Source organism: Ictidomys tridecemlineatus, chromosome 4 (assembly GCF_052094955.1).
Source record: "Ictidomys tridecemlineatus isolate mIctTri1 chromosome 4, mIctTri1.hap1, whole genome shotgun sequence".
In the NCBI taxonomy this organism is placed as follows: Eukaryota; Metazoa; Chordata; class Mammalia; order Rodentia; family Sciuridae; genus Ictidomys; species Ictidomys tridecemlineatus.
The window spans coordinates 19,835,120-19,850,178 of NC_135480.1; the positions used below are offsets into that span (position 1 = coordinate 19,835,120).

Genomic DNA, 15,059 nt, shown 5'->3' on the forward strand with positions numbered 1-15,059 from the left:
AATGTTCATTAACTTGTGTTTTTTTTAATAATGACATAGTACATAGAACTTTTTTTAATTTAATACTTCTTGAACATCTTTCCATAATAACAGTTTTTGATTTTTCCCCCCAGGACTGGGGATTGAACCCAGGGGCACTCTACCACTGAGACAATTCCCAACACTTTTTATTTTTAACATAGAATCTTACTAAATTGCTAAGGCTAGCCTCAAACTTACCATCACAGTTATAGGTAAACAAAATAGTCTATACCAAGGCCCAGAAATAAGAGAAAGCACTGTAAATTCTGAAATTACAGGCTGTTCAGCACAACTGGAAAAAAACACATTGAAGACAGAACACTGCTAGATAGAGCAAAGAAAATAACTCTGCCATATGGCAAGTTTTGTATGCCATGCCATGATAATTTGAAGTGCTATTGAAAAATTTAAACCAAATATAATTTAGGTTTTAAAAAGATCACTCTGATAGAAATAAGAAAAAGAAAGGCAATGGCACTGACAGAAAACTGCTGAATCAGCCAATAAACTTATATTTTCCCTAAGGAATCCACAAAGAAACTACCAGAATGAAAGGAGCAGAGCAGGTATGGGAGTATGAAGGACAGTAAAATGAATCGAACAGTATTACCCTATGTGCATAGGTGATTACAGGACTGGTGTAAATCTACATCATGTACTCCATCTATGTATGATGTGTCAAAATACATTCTACTCCATCTATGTATAATGGTCAAAATGCTTTCTACTCCCATGTATAACTAATTAGAACAAATAATAAAAAATGAACCTAAAAAAAACTACCAGCAAAGTTGTAGGATACAAGCTCACTATACAAAATTCATTGTATTTCTACAGGTGAGAGCAATCAACTGTCCAAAAGTGGTATCCAGAATGGGCTGTCATATATTGTACTGCAATAAATTACTCACATTTATAGTGATGCTATTGTAAAGAAACCTACTGCAATGCCAGCTGTATGTTAAGTGTAGCATATATAATTACAGTACATAATCCTTGATTATGATAATAAATAACTATGTTACTGATTTATGTACTTACTATACTTTTTATCTTTTCTTTTTTTTTTTTTTTTTTTCCCCTTGCACTGCTAGGATTCCAACCTTCATCCATTCTAGGCAATTGTTCTACCACTGAGCAACATCCCCAGCCATATATATATATATATATATATTTTTTTTTTTTTTTTTTTTTTTTTTTTTACTGTACTTTTATATTCCTTCGACTTGTTAAAAAAAAAAATTCACCTTGGGCTGGGACTGTGGCTCAGCGGTAGAACGCTCGCCTAGCATGTGCGGGGCCCTGAGTTCGATCCTCAACACCACATAAAAATAAATAAAATAAGAGTATTGTGTCCAATTGCAAATTTTAAAAAATAAATAATTTTTTTTAATTTACCTGTCTCTTGACTGCATCAAGAGGCCAAGTCTAGTGATTGACCTATTCATTTACATTTGTATAAGTACACTCTATGACTTACACAAACCTTTGCACAATAAAATTACCTGATGCATTTTTAGAACTCATCTCCATCATCTAGCAACACAAGACTGTATATTGAAGTCTATATGTATTTCTATAGGGTTCTCTTTCTCTGAAGAACCCTAATATAATAGATATTTTAATAGTCAATAGATTTTTTAAAATATTCTTTTTTAAAATATTTTTTAGTTTTAGGTTGATAAGTATCTTTATTTTATTTTTTTAAAGAGAGAGAGAGAGAATTTTTTAATATTTATTTTTTAGTTTTCAGTGGACACAACATCTTTGTTTGTATGTGGTGCTGAGGATTGAACCCGGGCCACATGCATACCAGGCAAGCGCACTACCGCTCGAGCCACATCCCCAGCCCCAGTATCTTTATTTTATATTTATTGGTGCTGAGGATCAAACCCAAGGCCTATGCATACCAGGCAAGCACTCTACCACTGAGCCACAACCCCAACCCCTTAAAAATATTCTTATTGGAAGACTAGGAAGAAGGGAAGCTAAGAGAAAGGTTAAAGCTATTCACAGAATATAAAACAACAAAAGATAGAAAAGAAGGGCAAAAGAAAATTCAAGCACGAATCCATAAAGTGAAATATTTAAGTAAAAACAGTTTCCGAGATAAAGCAGAGAAAGCAGAGAAAGGACAATACCAAACAAGATTCACAAAAACTTTTCAGGCCCAAAAAATAAGAATTTCCACATTAAAAGGGTCTCAGACAGTGAACTGAAAGAAAATCCACACCAATTTATATCTACATAAAATATCACAAGTCGGAAAGGCATTCAATCTCTCAAGAGCAACGTGGAAAGTTAAGACAGTGGAGAAATGCCTTAAAAACTGCAAGAAAATTCTCTCAAACATAGAATTTTATAACTACCTAAACTACCATTCAAGTATGTATAAAAATATTTTCAGAGACACAATATTCCTCAAAATTTTACTTTGCATGCACCCTTTCTCAGAGAGCTACTGGAGGTTGCTATTTTACAAAAAGATATATACACAGAGGTAAACACCGGCTTTAGGAAATATGGAATGTAACTTGAGAAAGACAAGTAATAAGTAGGATAAAGAATTCAGAGAATAACCACACCAGATTAGAGCAAGAGGACCAAGCAGGTAAAGAAGTATATATATATATATATATATATATATATATATATATATATATATACTACCATTAAGTGTGTATAAAAATATTTTCAGAAATATATAAATATATATATTTATATATATATTTTTTTTTTTCTGTATCTAAAAGAAAAGAAATTGAAGCTAATGATACAGGACACCTGATATGTTCACAGGAACTGAGAGAAAGACTTGACTGTTGGCTGGAAAGTTTAGAGATGAATGAAAGACAAGTTCAGAGAAAAACTGCACAAAAGACAGGCAATCATTAATTCCAGGAAGAAGAAAACTATGTAAAAAGGAGGAATATTATCATAGTATATTACATTATATATATAATATATATAGTATATTACATTATATATATATAAATACAATAAACACTGAATATTGATTGGTTTATTATAATTTTATTGGAAAACTAGGAGGAAGGGAAGTTGAAAGATATAAAAGGACTAAATCTTCCTCTTCCATAAAGTCATTAGATAATATCTAAAACTGAAAAATCAAGAAAAGCAGTTTAAGCATGTTATTTTAAAATATGCAGCAAAAAAATATTTTTAAACAGTAAAAACCTTAAAATGGTCTCATCTGAGGAGTGGAACTTATTGATGAGAAGGCTGTGGGGCAAGCTATTTTTGTTATTACTGTTGTAGATCTATTTGACTTAAAATTTGGTAGCTAGGAAAAACAAACATCAAATTTAAAAAAAACAACAACAATTCTCTGGACTTTCTTCTATAGCAGAAATGGAATTTTTTGCTATTTGGATCTTTCTTCCCCTTACCTATTATTTGTGACATCTTATTTTCCTAAAAGTTTGTTAATTGTGTCACCTCATTATTACTTTACAATATTTTTGTACTTTTTCTTCTACCAATTTACATAGTCAGCTTTGTTCCTACTAATGTTCTTAGTTACTTCTTTTTTTCAGCCTTACTTCACGTACTTTAATGTTCTCAGAATTCTTATACTTGTTCTTGGTCAAGCCTTCTTTCTTCTTTCCCCAGTAACTAATAAAAACTTTCTTTGTTGTCCTTTTACTTCTGCTTCCCTAACTCAAAGGAGATAATCTTCATTCTAACTTCAAAGACAAAGAAGAGGTCATTAGAGAAAGATAATCAACTCCTAGATACATTTCTAAGTTTAAATATGTCTTTCACCATCTTTACTATAGTCTACCACTATTGTTCTTATAAAGCCATTCTATGACCATCTTAGAATCTGATTTCTCACTTGGGAATTCCTCCTACTGAGAAAAAAATGTTTCAAAAACAGTAAAGCCTTTGGCAATAGTAAATGTAACAATGAAAGTGATATTGTGTTAAATAGATACATAACTGAACATACTTTAAGGCTGATATATTTTTGTTAGAGCTCAGATAGTTCAAAGATCTCTTTGTAGGACCTGATTCTCACTTCCAAAACAGGCTTGCACAGCCACAATTTTTGTTTGTTTATTTGTTTGTTTGTTTTTGGTATCAGGGATTGAACCAGGGGTGCTTAAACAAACCACACACGTCCCCAGCCCCCCCCCCCTTTTTATTTTTGAGTTAAGGTCTCGCAAAATTGCTTAGGGCCTCACTATATTGTTGGGGCTGGCTTAAAACTTGTGATCCTCCTGGCTCAGCCTCCAGAGCTGTTAGAATTAAAAGAGTAGGCCACCCCACTCAGTACATCTCTACCTTTGACCACAGAATTTTTCCACTTCTTCTGAAAATGTGTCCACGGTTGTTACTCATTCTTTTCTTCTCTTGGATCTTCCCAGTCTCCCTACACATATACGATCTCCTTTCCTTCAACATATTCAAGTCTCTCCCATCTAAAAACTAAAAAAATAAAACTCTCCCTCCCTTCTCTTGCTATCTCCTCTCCTCAAAATTAGCCAAAATTCTTGGAATGAATCCAGCCTAGCTTCCAGGCAAATCAGGCATCCTGCATATTATGACAGAAGTCTCTCCTCAGCACTTTTCCTGCAACCTCCTATAGCTCTTACCTTCTTCAATCTCTCTGAGGGCAGATCCCACTGAACATTCCCTCCATCTTGAAACTCCCCTTCCCTGGTTTCTGTGGCACTGTTCTTTCCTGATTCTCCTCTATCTCTTAGCAGTCAATCTCAGTCTAGGAAGAAAATATATTTATTTCCTGTAAAATTATTTGGTGACAAGACTTAGGTTTTTATGATAAGTCTATACCCTGAAAAGAATGGAAAAAATAAAACAGAAGCAACCAAGCTCAGTGGTGGTAGGAGGTAGAAATATGGAGAATAGGGACATGGGATAAAATATCTTTCCTCTTCAAGAGGTAGAGGTAGAAGAGAAAAAGCCAAATACCCACCGATACATCTGTGCTTTGCTTTAGAATAAGGACAAGCAGCTACCAATAACATTTCTTGAGTAGGAGAGACATCTCCACTGTATATACCAGGTATGGTAGATTGTACCCCCCAAAATCTGTGCTCCCATTCTTCTTACACACAATTGTCTAATTGGACTTCAATTCCCAGACTCCTCTGCAGTTAGCAGGGGTCTTATACTGACTTCTCACCTATAAAATGTGAGCACAAGTGATATTTACAACTTTTGTTTCACTTGCTTAAGGGTCCTTGCCTTGGACTCACACATTCCTCTTTTCATGGGAAAACAAAACAAAACAAAACAAAACAAAAAAAACCTCTTTTCATTTTTTTCCAAGTGGTTATAATTGAGCCATCCTTGGAAACCATATATTTTATTTTATTATTATTATTTTTATTTTATTTGTTTTTTAAGGTATACATGACAATAGAATGCATTTTGGCAGATTATACACACATGGAGTATAACTTATCTAACTCGGATCCTATTCTTGTGGTTGTACATGATGCAGAAACCATATATTTTAAATGGTTTGCCCAACTAGCCTGAAATCCTGTGACTGCCTATGAGATCTTGGCTTGCCTTGCACATCCTGGATTTAGGTTAAGTAAAAGAACAATAAAGTTCTTTCTTTGTGAGCTACTGTACCAGGGTGAATGGACCAGGGTGAAGTAAAGATGGATCTTTTTTATAATAGCAGCTTGACCCTCACCCTAACTAATCCCTTAAGAGATAAACTGCACAAAACTATGTGAGGTGCCAAAGTTTAGGAGACCTCAGTGGCTCACAAACCTAGTACAAAATGTAAGTCTAGAGGGAGAGGCATTATGAGTATGGAGGGGGGTCTTATCATTAATAACTACAAAGTCATCAGACACTGTGGCACACGCTTGTAATCCCAGCTACTTGGGAGACTGAGGCAGGAGGATCACGAGTTTGATGTCAGTCTGGGCAATTTAGCAATACCCTGTCTCAAAATAAAATATAAAAAGGATTGGGGTTGAGTTCAGAAGTAGAACACTTAATCCAAGGTGATTCTCTCTCCATGGGGCCAACTAGTGCCTCTCTCAGGAAAGTAGCAACTTGGAAGAAAACTTGTCATGACTAAGGTCTTTGGGAAACAGAGGATACTTGGTTTCTTTTGCCTTCCTTTGGCTGCCTACATGCATATTTACGTCCCTCTGGATGGATCGATTCACAGTATTCTCAATTCACAGGCTAAATTTGCCATCTTTCTTTCTTTTTTTTTTTTTCCATCTTCCTTGACATAGGCCAGAGGCATTGATGTGCAGCAAGTTTCTTTAGTCATCAACTATGACTTTCCCACCAACAAGGAAAACTACATCCACAGAATTGGTGGAAGTGAGTGTTTTAGCCAAAAGGGTGTGGCTATTTACATGGTAAAAGAGGAAGACAAGATGGCTCTTGGAGATACTGAGACCTTGCTGACCTCATCTGAGAGGGGCTGTCCTGCTACCTACCTCCAGCCAGGGCTCAATCCTAGGGGATAAGGAGCAGCTGGAAGGGAGAGGGAAGGGAGCCAGTGGATGGACATCTTGTTATTTTATTTTCTTTTTCTTTGAATAAATGCCACTTTTTGAGAGAAGAAGAAGAAGAGGAGGAGGAGGAGGAGGAGGAGGAGAAGTAGTAGTAGCAGTAGTAGAGCACTTACCTAGAGTGTGCCAGGCCCTAGGTTCAATCCCCAGCACTAAAACAAACCAAAACTATGAGGTGGAATTTAACTAAAATTGATTGGCCCTTAAACCATTAAATTTGGAATCATAAAAATTAGAATCAAATCTTACCTCCACCAATTGCTATCTGCATACAAGTAGAAAAAATTACTTAAGTTTTTTGAGTCCTCTTTCCTCCTATGCATAATAAAAATAACATGTTCTCTCATGGGTAAATGTCACAACATATCTATGCACAGTATAATAAACTGTGTCTAAAATACCAACACTGCATGATGGAGAAAATGTTTAATTATGTATTTATATAATTAGTTATATATAATAAATATATATATATATCCAAAGAATCTAAGAAACCTATAATATTCTGTGGAAATTGTTGTTAAATTTAAGCTCTGATACACTTAAATCCTCATTGAACTTAAAAGGAAAAAGGATCCTTAGAAAAACAGGACCTGGGGCTGGGGTTGTAGCTCAGTGGTAGAGCGCTCACCTCACACGTGCGAGGCACTTTGTTTGATCCTCAGCACCACATAAAAATAAATAAAATAAAGGTATTCTGTCCAATTACAACTAAAATTTTTTAAAATATTAAAAAAAAAGAAATAACAGGAACTGAAAGAAAGCACAGCAGCTAAAAATGCTGGCTATAGATAACTTAATTCAAACTTCAGCTCCACACATATTAGCTTAGCAGCCATGTGCAAATTACATAATGTAAATCTTGCTTTCCTCAAGGAAAAGTAGGATCAGTCTGGTGCCTCCTCACAAATCTGTTGTGAGGACTGAATGAGACTGCTGTCTGCTTCTATCCTCTTGGAGAAGAGAATGACTCAAGCTGGCACACTAAGAGCATCTAGTTGAACCCATATTCCACTTAAGACAGTGTTGGAGCAGCTGTGCTACTTAGAAATTGAGATATTATCTGTGTGCATATGTGTTTTTGGGGGGGCTGACTGTTTTTTGGGTGCTGGGGATAACCCATGCCTAATTAAGAGACAGGTCCCTGCCTGAGGATTTAGAATCTAAATGAAATAGCCTTTCCCTTTTTTGTGTCACTTACTAGAAAACAAAATTTGAGAAATGAAGTTACCTAAATGCTATTAACCTTAGAAACAAAACATGAAATTCTGAACTTGTAAAATTACCTAAGGAGTCTTCTCAAGTTTTTCTACCTAAAATCTTGTGAAAATATCAACAAAAATGGACAAAGAGATGTCAGTGATAATTCTGTCATTTAAAAATACAAATTGTGGGGCTGAGGTTGTGGCTCAGTGGTAGAGCACTTGCCTAGTACATGTGAGGCACTGGGTTTGATCCTTAGCACCATATAAAAATGAATAAATAAAACAAAGGTATACATACAAGGAGTAAACTTATTTTAAAAAATTCAAACTGTGCTGGGTGCAGTGGTGCATGCCTGTAATCCCAGAAACTAAGGAGGCTGAGGAAGGAGGATGGCAAGTTTGAGGCCAGCCTCAGTAATTTAGCAAGGACCTGTCTCAAAGTAAAAAATTAAAAAGGGAATGGAAATGAAGGGAGACCCTCATTGCTATACAAAATTACATATAAGAGGTTGTGAGGGGAATGGGAAAATAAACAAGGAGAGAAATGAATTACAGTAGATGGAGTAGAGAGAGAAGATGTGAGGGAAGGGGAGGGGGGATAGTAGGGGATAGGAAAGGTAGCAGAATAAAAAAAAATTAAAAAGGGTTTGGGAAGTAGTTCAGTGGTAGAGCAACCCTGGGTTCAATCCCTAGTAGTGCATGTACCCCCTCCTCCACACACACACACAGGGACTCCTTCCAACTTTGCTCTTTCAGTAAACGTGTGTGTGTTTGTGTATTTGTGTGTGTGTGTGTGTGTGTGTGTGTGTGTGTGTGTGTGTAGTTTACTGGTATCCCTTCTTCTCTGACAATAATAGGCAGAGTTGTTTTTACTACTTGGATTCCTTTGAAAACTTTCCAGTTGGGGAGCCTGATGTCAATAATAGTTATTTTTTCTTACCATACTAGGAAAGATAAGAAAAAGTTCACAAGGTGAGACAAATCAACTACTTCTTTTCCTTGTAAGTTTGTTTCTGCTTTAGAAATATGAGATTAAAAATAAATATTTACTGAAAGAGCAAAGGTTGAAATAGTCCCTACTCCAGACATGGCAACAAAGATTAGCAAGACTCCAGAAGCTATTTATAGGCATAACCTTGAAGAGAAAAAAAGCCATGGCAATTCTCCCTGAAGATTTAATCTATTTTCTTCACCTATGTATTCCCCATCCTCTACCATGACAGCCCTTGAAGACAAGCCAAAAGACCGCACATGTGAGACTTTATAGGGTAATCATTTGTCTAAATGGCAGGTTTGATCGTTTATAGACTATCAAGAAAGATAATCAATTATAGGTCTCATTAAATAGTTTACTTTCAAGATACTTGACATATATTAATTCATCTTCTCAACCCTCTGTGAGGTAGCTTTTATCAACTCCACTTGTTGGGGAAATTTGATCAAGGAGAATAATGATAATATTTTCTATTTACAAAACACCTTTCCTGTAAAGAACTGCATGTTTATCTTCTCAGTCATCTCACATTCCTCTGAGGTAGGTGGCAATATTTCCCTTTCCATTTTTCTAGGCAAAATGCTATGGCACAAGGAGCATAATAACTTACTCACATGGTAACCCTCAACTTTGTCCATTACTAGAACACACTGCTGAGACTAACACTAGACGGCAGACGCAAGCCTGAACCGCACGAAACTCTAGAGTACTGAGCTTCCAGGTTGCTCCACAGCCATCTTTCAGCGCACCACATTCCAAAAAGGACTGGGGTCTCTCAGGTTGTTTAAGCTCCTGTGTTTATAAAGCACAGTGTTATCACTTCTCTAAATTGGACTCTTTCAGTTTTGTCTAGATGCCCAAAAGCTAGGTTATTTTTTGTTTACTGTCTGTGCATTAGCATCGTAAATGATGTCATCAGGAACATACAAAACTCTGAGACCACGCTGCAGGGCCCAAACAAGCAACTCACTTAGGGAGAGGGCATTTCTTCTTTCCTTTTTATTTTTTGTGTTTTTTAAGTAGCTAACACACAAAAAGATGACTCATTAAGCCCAAAGGAGGTGACTATGCTTCTTGTGAAGCTTCCACAAAGGGACCTGAGTGGCAGCATAAGGCCTCCTCTTCTGTGCATTTTCCTTCAGGCAGAATGTGCATTTGTGTGGCTACGTACACAATTATAATCTCCCTTGAAAGGCAATTCCTTCCATATGACAGGCTGAACAGTGGCCTGAGTGCTAGCCTCATGTGGCCCATGCAGTTAACATGCTGAAATACCAGACACGTTTAATCTCTCCTTTTTGAAAAACTAAGATGGGACACAAGAAGCAAGCTGGAAAGAGCTCCACATGGAGAAAAAGGAGGCCGGCCCAAGTGCCCACACTCACTTTCTCATGGGCTGAATTTCTTTGTGTGTTGCCTCCTTATGTGTCAATTTGCAGCACTTTGGGGCATGAGAACCATGGAGCCGAGTGGTTCTGGCAGCCTCTTCATTTGACAAGTAAAGCCAAAGACATGTGGCCTTTGGTACATTTCACATTCAAAGTGTTATTGTTTCAAACATGCCTATTTTAAAATATATAATTTTCCCATTTAGAGCACGTCGTAAGTAAGTTGGCCACAGGAGGAGTTCTGCCACATGATTTTTTTTTTTAAGGCAATGGGCCCTAATGCGACCTCTCCCTGCCAGATACCTGTTTACTGGAGGCCAAGGGGGTTATCCCAGGTGAGAGAAGTATGAATTTAGCAAATACCTGATATGAAGTCCTGGGGCACAAGCAGATTTCTGTCTGAGATTACAGAAACTGAATCTTGTGTTTTATCACAATTACCTGTAATCTCAGGGCCAGATAATAGTATTAGCAAGACCTTGAGCTACACAATAGGACAGCTGGAAAAAAGGCTCTTACTCTCTCCAAAGAACAGTGCTTTTAAAGCTAATTCAATGAAGAAAAAGAAAGGGCTCTGAAAGTGCCTTTTCAAACAATATTTACTTTTACTGGGTTCCTGCTAATCAAACAAAAGTTAGTCAAAAGCTTTTATGAAAAATACATTTGATGATTTCAGCAGTAATTGCTTTGTTTAAAGAAAGGTGCTTAAGAAAAAACATAGCTAATGGGATCAGTAATTTGGTAAGTTCAGATGTGTTTGGGAAAATCCCTCTTCTCTTTGATAAATCATTAAAATTCTGCTCAGATAAATGTGTTTTGACTTGAAATTCCAATCATAGAATGAGCTATTTCCTAAGGCTGCTAGGGAAGTGGTACAAGGGTGATACCAGCACAGAAGAGGTCCTGGGGATTAGTTTACAAGGGTAATTCCACTCTTAATCAAAGCATACCACTCTGCCCAAAGGACAGGATCTCACAGAGACACCCCAAAATTGCATAAAATTTCCTTCCTTCTTAAAATACCAGTTTTTGAAAAATGGATTAAATCTTACTCTTGTTCTACCAAAAGGTAAAAACTATGGTATCACCAAGAAATTAACCTTAGGTACAGAGTTTAAATCCAAAAGAATCCAGGGCAGATTTAAATCAGTCGTCCATTTTTTTCAACCATGAAAGTGGAGAAAAAACATAGTGTCTCTCACATGGTAGGAATTCAAGAACTATTTGTTAAACTGAATTCTTTCCCTCCATTTATTTTAAAATTTATTCTGCTATTTAAAACAGACCATTCATTCAACAATTGAGCACTTCACTTGGACCAACACTGTGCTAGATTTTAGAGATACTGGGAGAAAAAGCCTGCCCTCATGGCTGACACACTAAGAAGAAATAGACAATAACCAAGTAGCCAAGTAGAAAACAAGGTAACTGTGGTACGTGGCTGCAGCTATAGACAGGATGATGAACTGGAGGGGCTAACACAGCATGTCTCTTCTGCTCTGCCATTATTATTTTCTTTAAACTTCAATTACTTATTCAGCCTCCTAGAGTCATTCACTAAGCAAATATTGTATTTGTGCAAAAAACAATGATCCCAATGTTCAGACAATATTTGAAGGAAAGATTTTAAGATTACTTGCATGTATAAATGATAAGCAAGGTCGAAAATTGAAAGAGCTACTTTTGGAATAACACAGAAATCACCCTGCAATTTATTTTGGAGAAATGGGAGTAGCCAAGAGTCAGGACCATTTGTTCTCCCCGCACCCCAACAAAAAGTTTGAAGAGCCTACAGAGTCCTTGGAAAGGTGAAATAAAGAGAAGTCTAAGCTGAACTTTCAGAACAACTCCCAAAGGGCACACTCCAGCACTGGGCCACCAGGGGAACTACTGCCCCTACCATGATAGAGAAGTTGCTGACCAAACTGGGAAAGAGCCAAGAGAGCTGCTGGCTCCAGAATCATTCAGCCCACACACTCCATACTGGCATCTCTGTGTATGGCCATTTAAGAATATGTCTTGTCTCCCACGTATGGCATGTTTCTCATGGTAAAAGGCACCTTACATTCAGGCCTTGCTTTATATAGAGGGAAGGAAAGGAAAGGAAAATAAGGAGGAGGGAAAAGAAAGAGATGGTTCTGTGAACAAGTTCATAACTATTTTAAAGTTATTAGTTTCACATATCATAAATCCAGTTTCCAAAGATTTTGGAAGTTATTTATATTTATATTTTAGGGGTTGGGTTGTGGCTCAGCGGTAGATAGCTCGCCTGGCATGTGCAAGGCCCTGGGTTTGATCCTCAGCTCCACATAAATAAAATAAAGATATTGTGTCCAACTACAACTAAAAAATAAATATTTTTTAAATCTATATTTTATCTCATTTCCTTCTGCAACAACACTAACACTTTTAGGTCCTAAGAAGATTTCTGCTAATTTACTGCTTATTAGCAGTAATTAGCAATGTTTCCTAGGACACAATTGGGTTTGGAAAGTTCACTAATGATATTAAAACAAAAATAAGTTTATAGGGATCCATCCAAAAGCAAAAAATTAAAGTTGTGTCTAGCAGTCAGACTAGTAAATTTCATGTGTCATCATATCAACAAAGAAAAAAAATAAGAGTAGCAACACTTAAAAGAGTCATCCATCTGGAAAGAGTTCCATGTCAGAACTTTTGCCAAGACTTAAAGAAACTATCATGGCTGGCAGGGACTATATACCAGTGACTGCTAGATGTGCCTTAGTCCAGGTACTCTGAGAGCAGACATCAAAACAGGATCAGACACGCAAAAGACGTACTGGGGGAAAGGCCCTTGACAGAAAATGAGAAAAGAGCCAAGGAAGCCTGGAAAAGCTAAAAGACACATGCAGGTCTGACCCTAGGTAAAGAAGAAAGAAGGGCAGAGGGTCTTGGCAGTGCAATGGGAAGGAGTCTTCAATGAAGTCAAAGTTGGCCACTGGAGGAGCCACACATCTTCTAGAAGTGGTTCTGTCCTGCCTAATCACTGACTGGAAATAGCCTGTGGGAAGTATGACCTCGGTGTGAACAAGTGTTAGAGCTGGGGTTGGAGTCAATTTCTCTCTCCTCCTTGTAGTAAGAAACCTAAGAGGCATATTTTTGTGGTGACCACAGATATATATTTTTATAAAATCATACTAATAGTAGTAGCAGTTAATATTTATTGAACACCTACACAGGTGCCCTAAAAGGATGATATTTTACTCTTTGTGTACTTTCTTTTTACAATGTAGATACAACATGGCAGCTGGGTTGTGTACTAAATATTCATATGCATGAGTTAAGTTCTACTATTATCCACATTTTGCAGATGTGGAAGCCAAGGCACAGAGAGGTTAAGTAACTTCTTCAAGGTCACACAGCTATCTAAAGTACACAAATTATTGTCAATACAATTATTTCAGAGGTTTAGAAGTTATCTTTCTTACCATCTGCCTGAGAGAAAGTCCAGGGACAAGAGTGAATTGGAATTTTAATATTCCCTGATCCATCCTGATTCCTAGTTTGCCCCCTCATGGCAGAAATGTTAAGTGAAGCCCTTTGGAGTCAACTGAACTTAATCCAGGATCCAGGTATAGGTTAATATAATAGTTCAATGCCCCATTTTTTGAAGATGCTCAAAGTATTTATAGCACAGAGTTTAATCATGAACTTGAATCAGACTTCTGGATTAGAATTCTGTTTCTAACCCTTACTACCTAGCTATTTAGTATCTTAGTGCTGTAGTGTCTTCATCTGAAAATGGCAACGACAAATGAAACTATCTTCATGTGTATAAATATATATAGCACTGAAGATGGTACCTGGTGTAAGTTCTTAATAAGTCCTACTTGTTGCTGTTAGCTACTCACATTTGGGTACCCTAAGGCCAGATTATTCATGTTCCATTTAGCATATATGTATGAAGTATTTATATTGTGAAAGAACAGTATAAAATGATGAATAAGCCATTCTTCATTTAGAAAACTTATTTGAAACTAGTGAACTATTCAAGAGTTCCATCCTTAACAGAAAAAGAAAGACCACCATCCTTTAGGCCAATAGTTGATTTTATTTGTTTGTTTGTATCTTTTTGGTGGCAATGAAAAAGCACAGGCTATGGAATCTGACAAACCTAGGTTTAAATCCCTGCTTTACCATCTAACATTGCTTATGTGACCACGTGCAAATAAATGTCTTTCCAAAACTGAGTTTCCTTGTTTGTAAAATGAGAAGGTGATACTAATAATTATTAAATGGTGCTAATAATAGTACTTACTTCATATGGTAGTTGCAAAGGTTAAACAAAATAAAACACAGTGCCCGTCAAATACAGAGAGTGCAAAAAGTATAGCTAAAAAACAGAAAATAATCTAAAAAAGAAACAATTTTAAAAAGCTCAAACAAAACAAAAAGAAAAAACACAAAAGTAGAAAAATAACAAACTATAGCTTTAAAAAACCCTACCCGTTTATTGTGATTCCTCTAACTGCACAGACCCCAAAGGAGAAGAACCATCTGGTCTCCTCAAGATACCTGTTATGCCAACCCACTCCCAACCTGAATGAGAATGAGCAGGTTCCATGGAAACAGAGAAGCCAGCTGGGAGGGTAAGTGAAAGTGTGTACTTCACCAGATTAGGTGGAGTCAAAAATAAATCTCACACCCTCTTGCTTATACTCAAGTCAGCACGTAGGTAGTGTATTTTGCAAACCTAGGGCCAGAACAGGCTGCCCTTCAGCTCTAGAGAGTTCTCCACACCCAATCAGATTTACAGACACACCTCAGCCTCTGGCAGAAGCTTCCACTAAGTAGCTTCATGGGGCTGGAACTCTTTCATGGATCTTACACAAAAGGTTCTATACCAGACTCCTCTCTCTCTCATCAGGCCTGGGCATTAACACAATTTCTATCC

The 15,059-nt window shown here is 36.8% G+C and overlaps 1 protein-coding gene and 1 non-coding gene across 10 annotated transcripts in view; one reads left to right on the forward strand and one right to left on the reverse strand.

Annotated features, from left to right (window-relative positions):
- The window catches only part of Cstpp1 (centriolar satellite-associated tubulin polyglutamylase complex regulator 1), a 193,699-nt gene that overhangs the window by 174,452 nt on the left and 4,188 nt on the right, over window positions 1–15,059 (reverse strand). The gene's annotated exons all lie outside the window — the stretch shown is intronic.
- Window positions 6,026–6,168, forward strand: LOC120890154 (small nucleolar RNA SNORA67). The gene has a single exon (XR_005734402.1). It is a non-coding gene; the product is annotated as a small nucleolar RNA SNORA67 (small nucleolar RNA).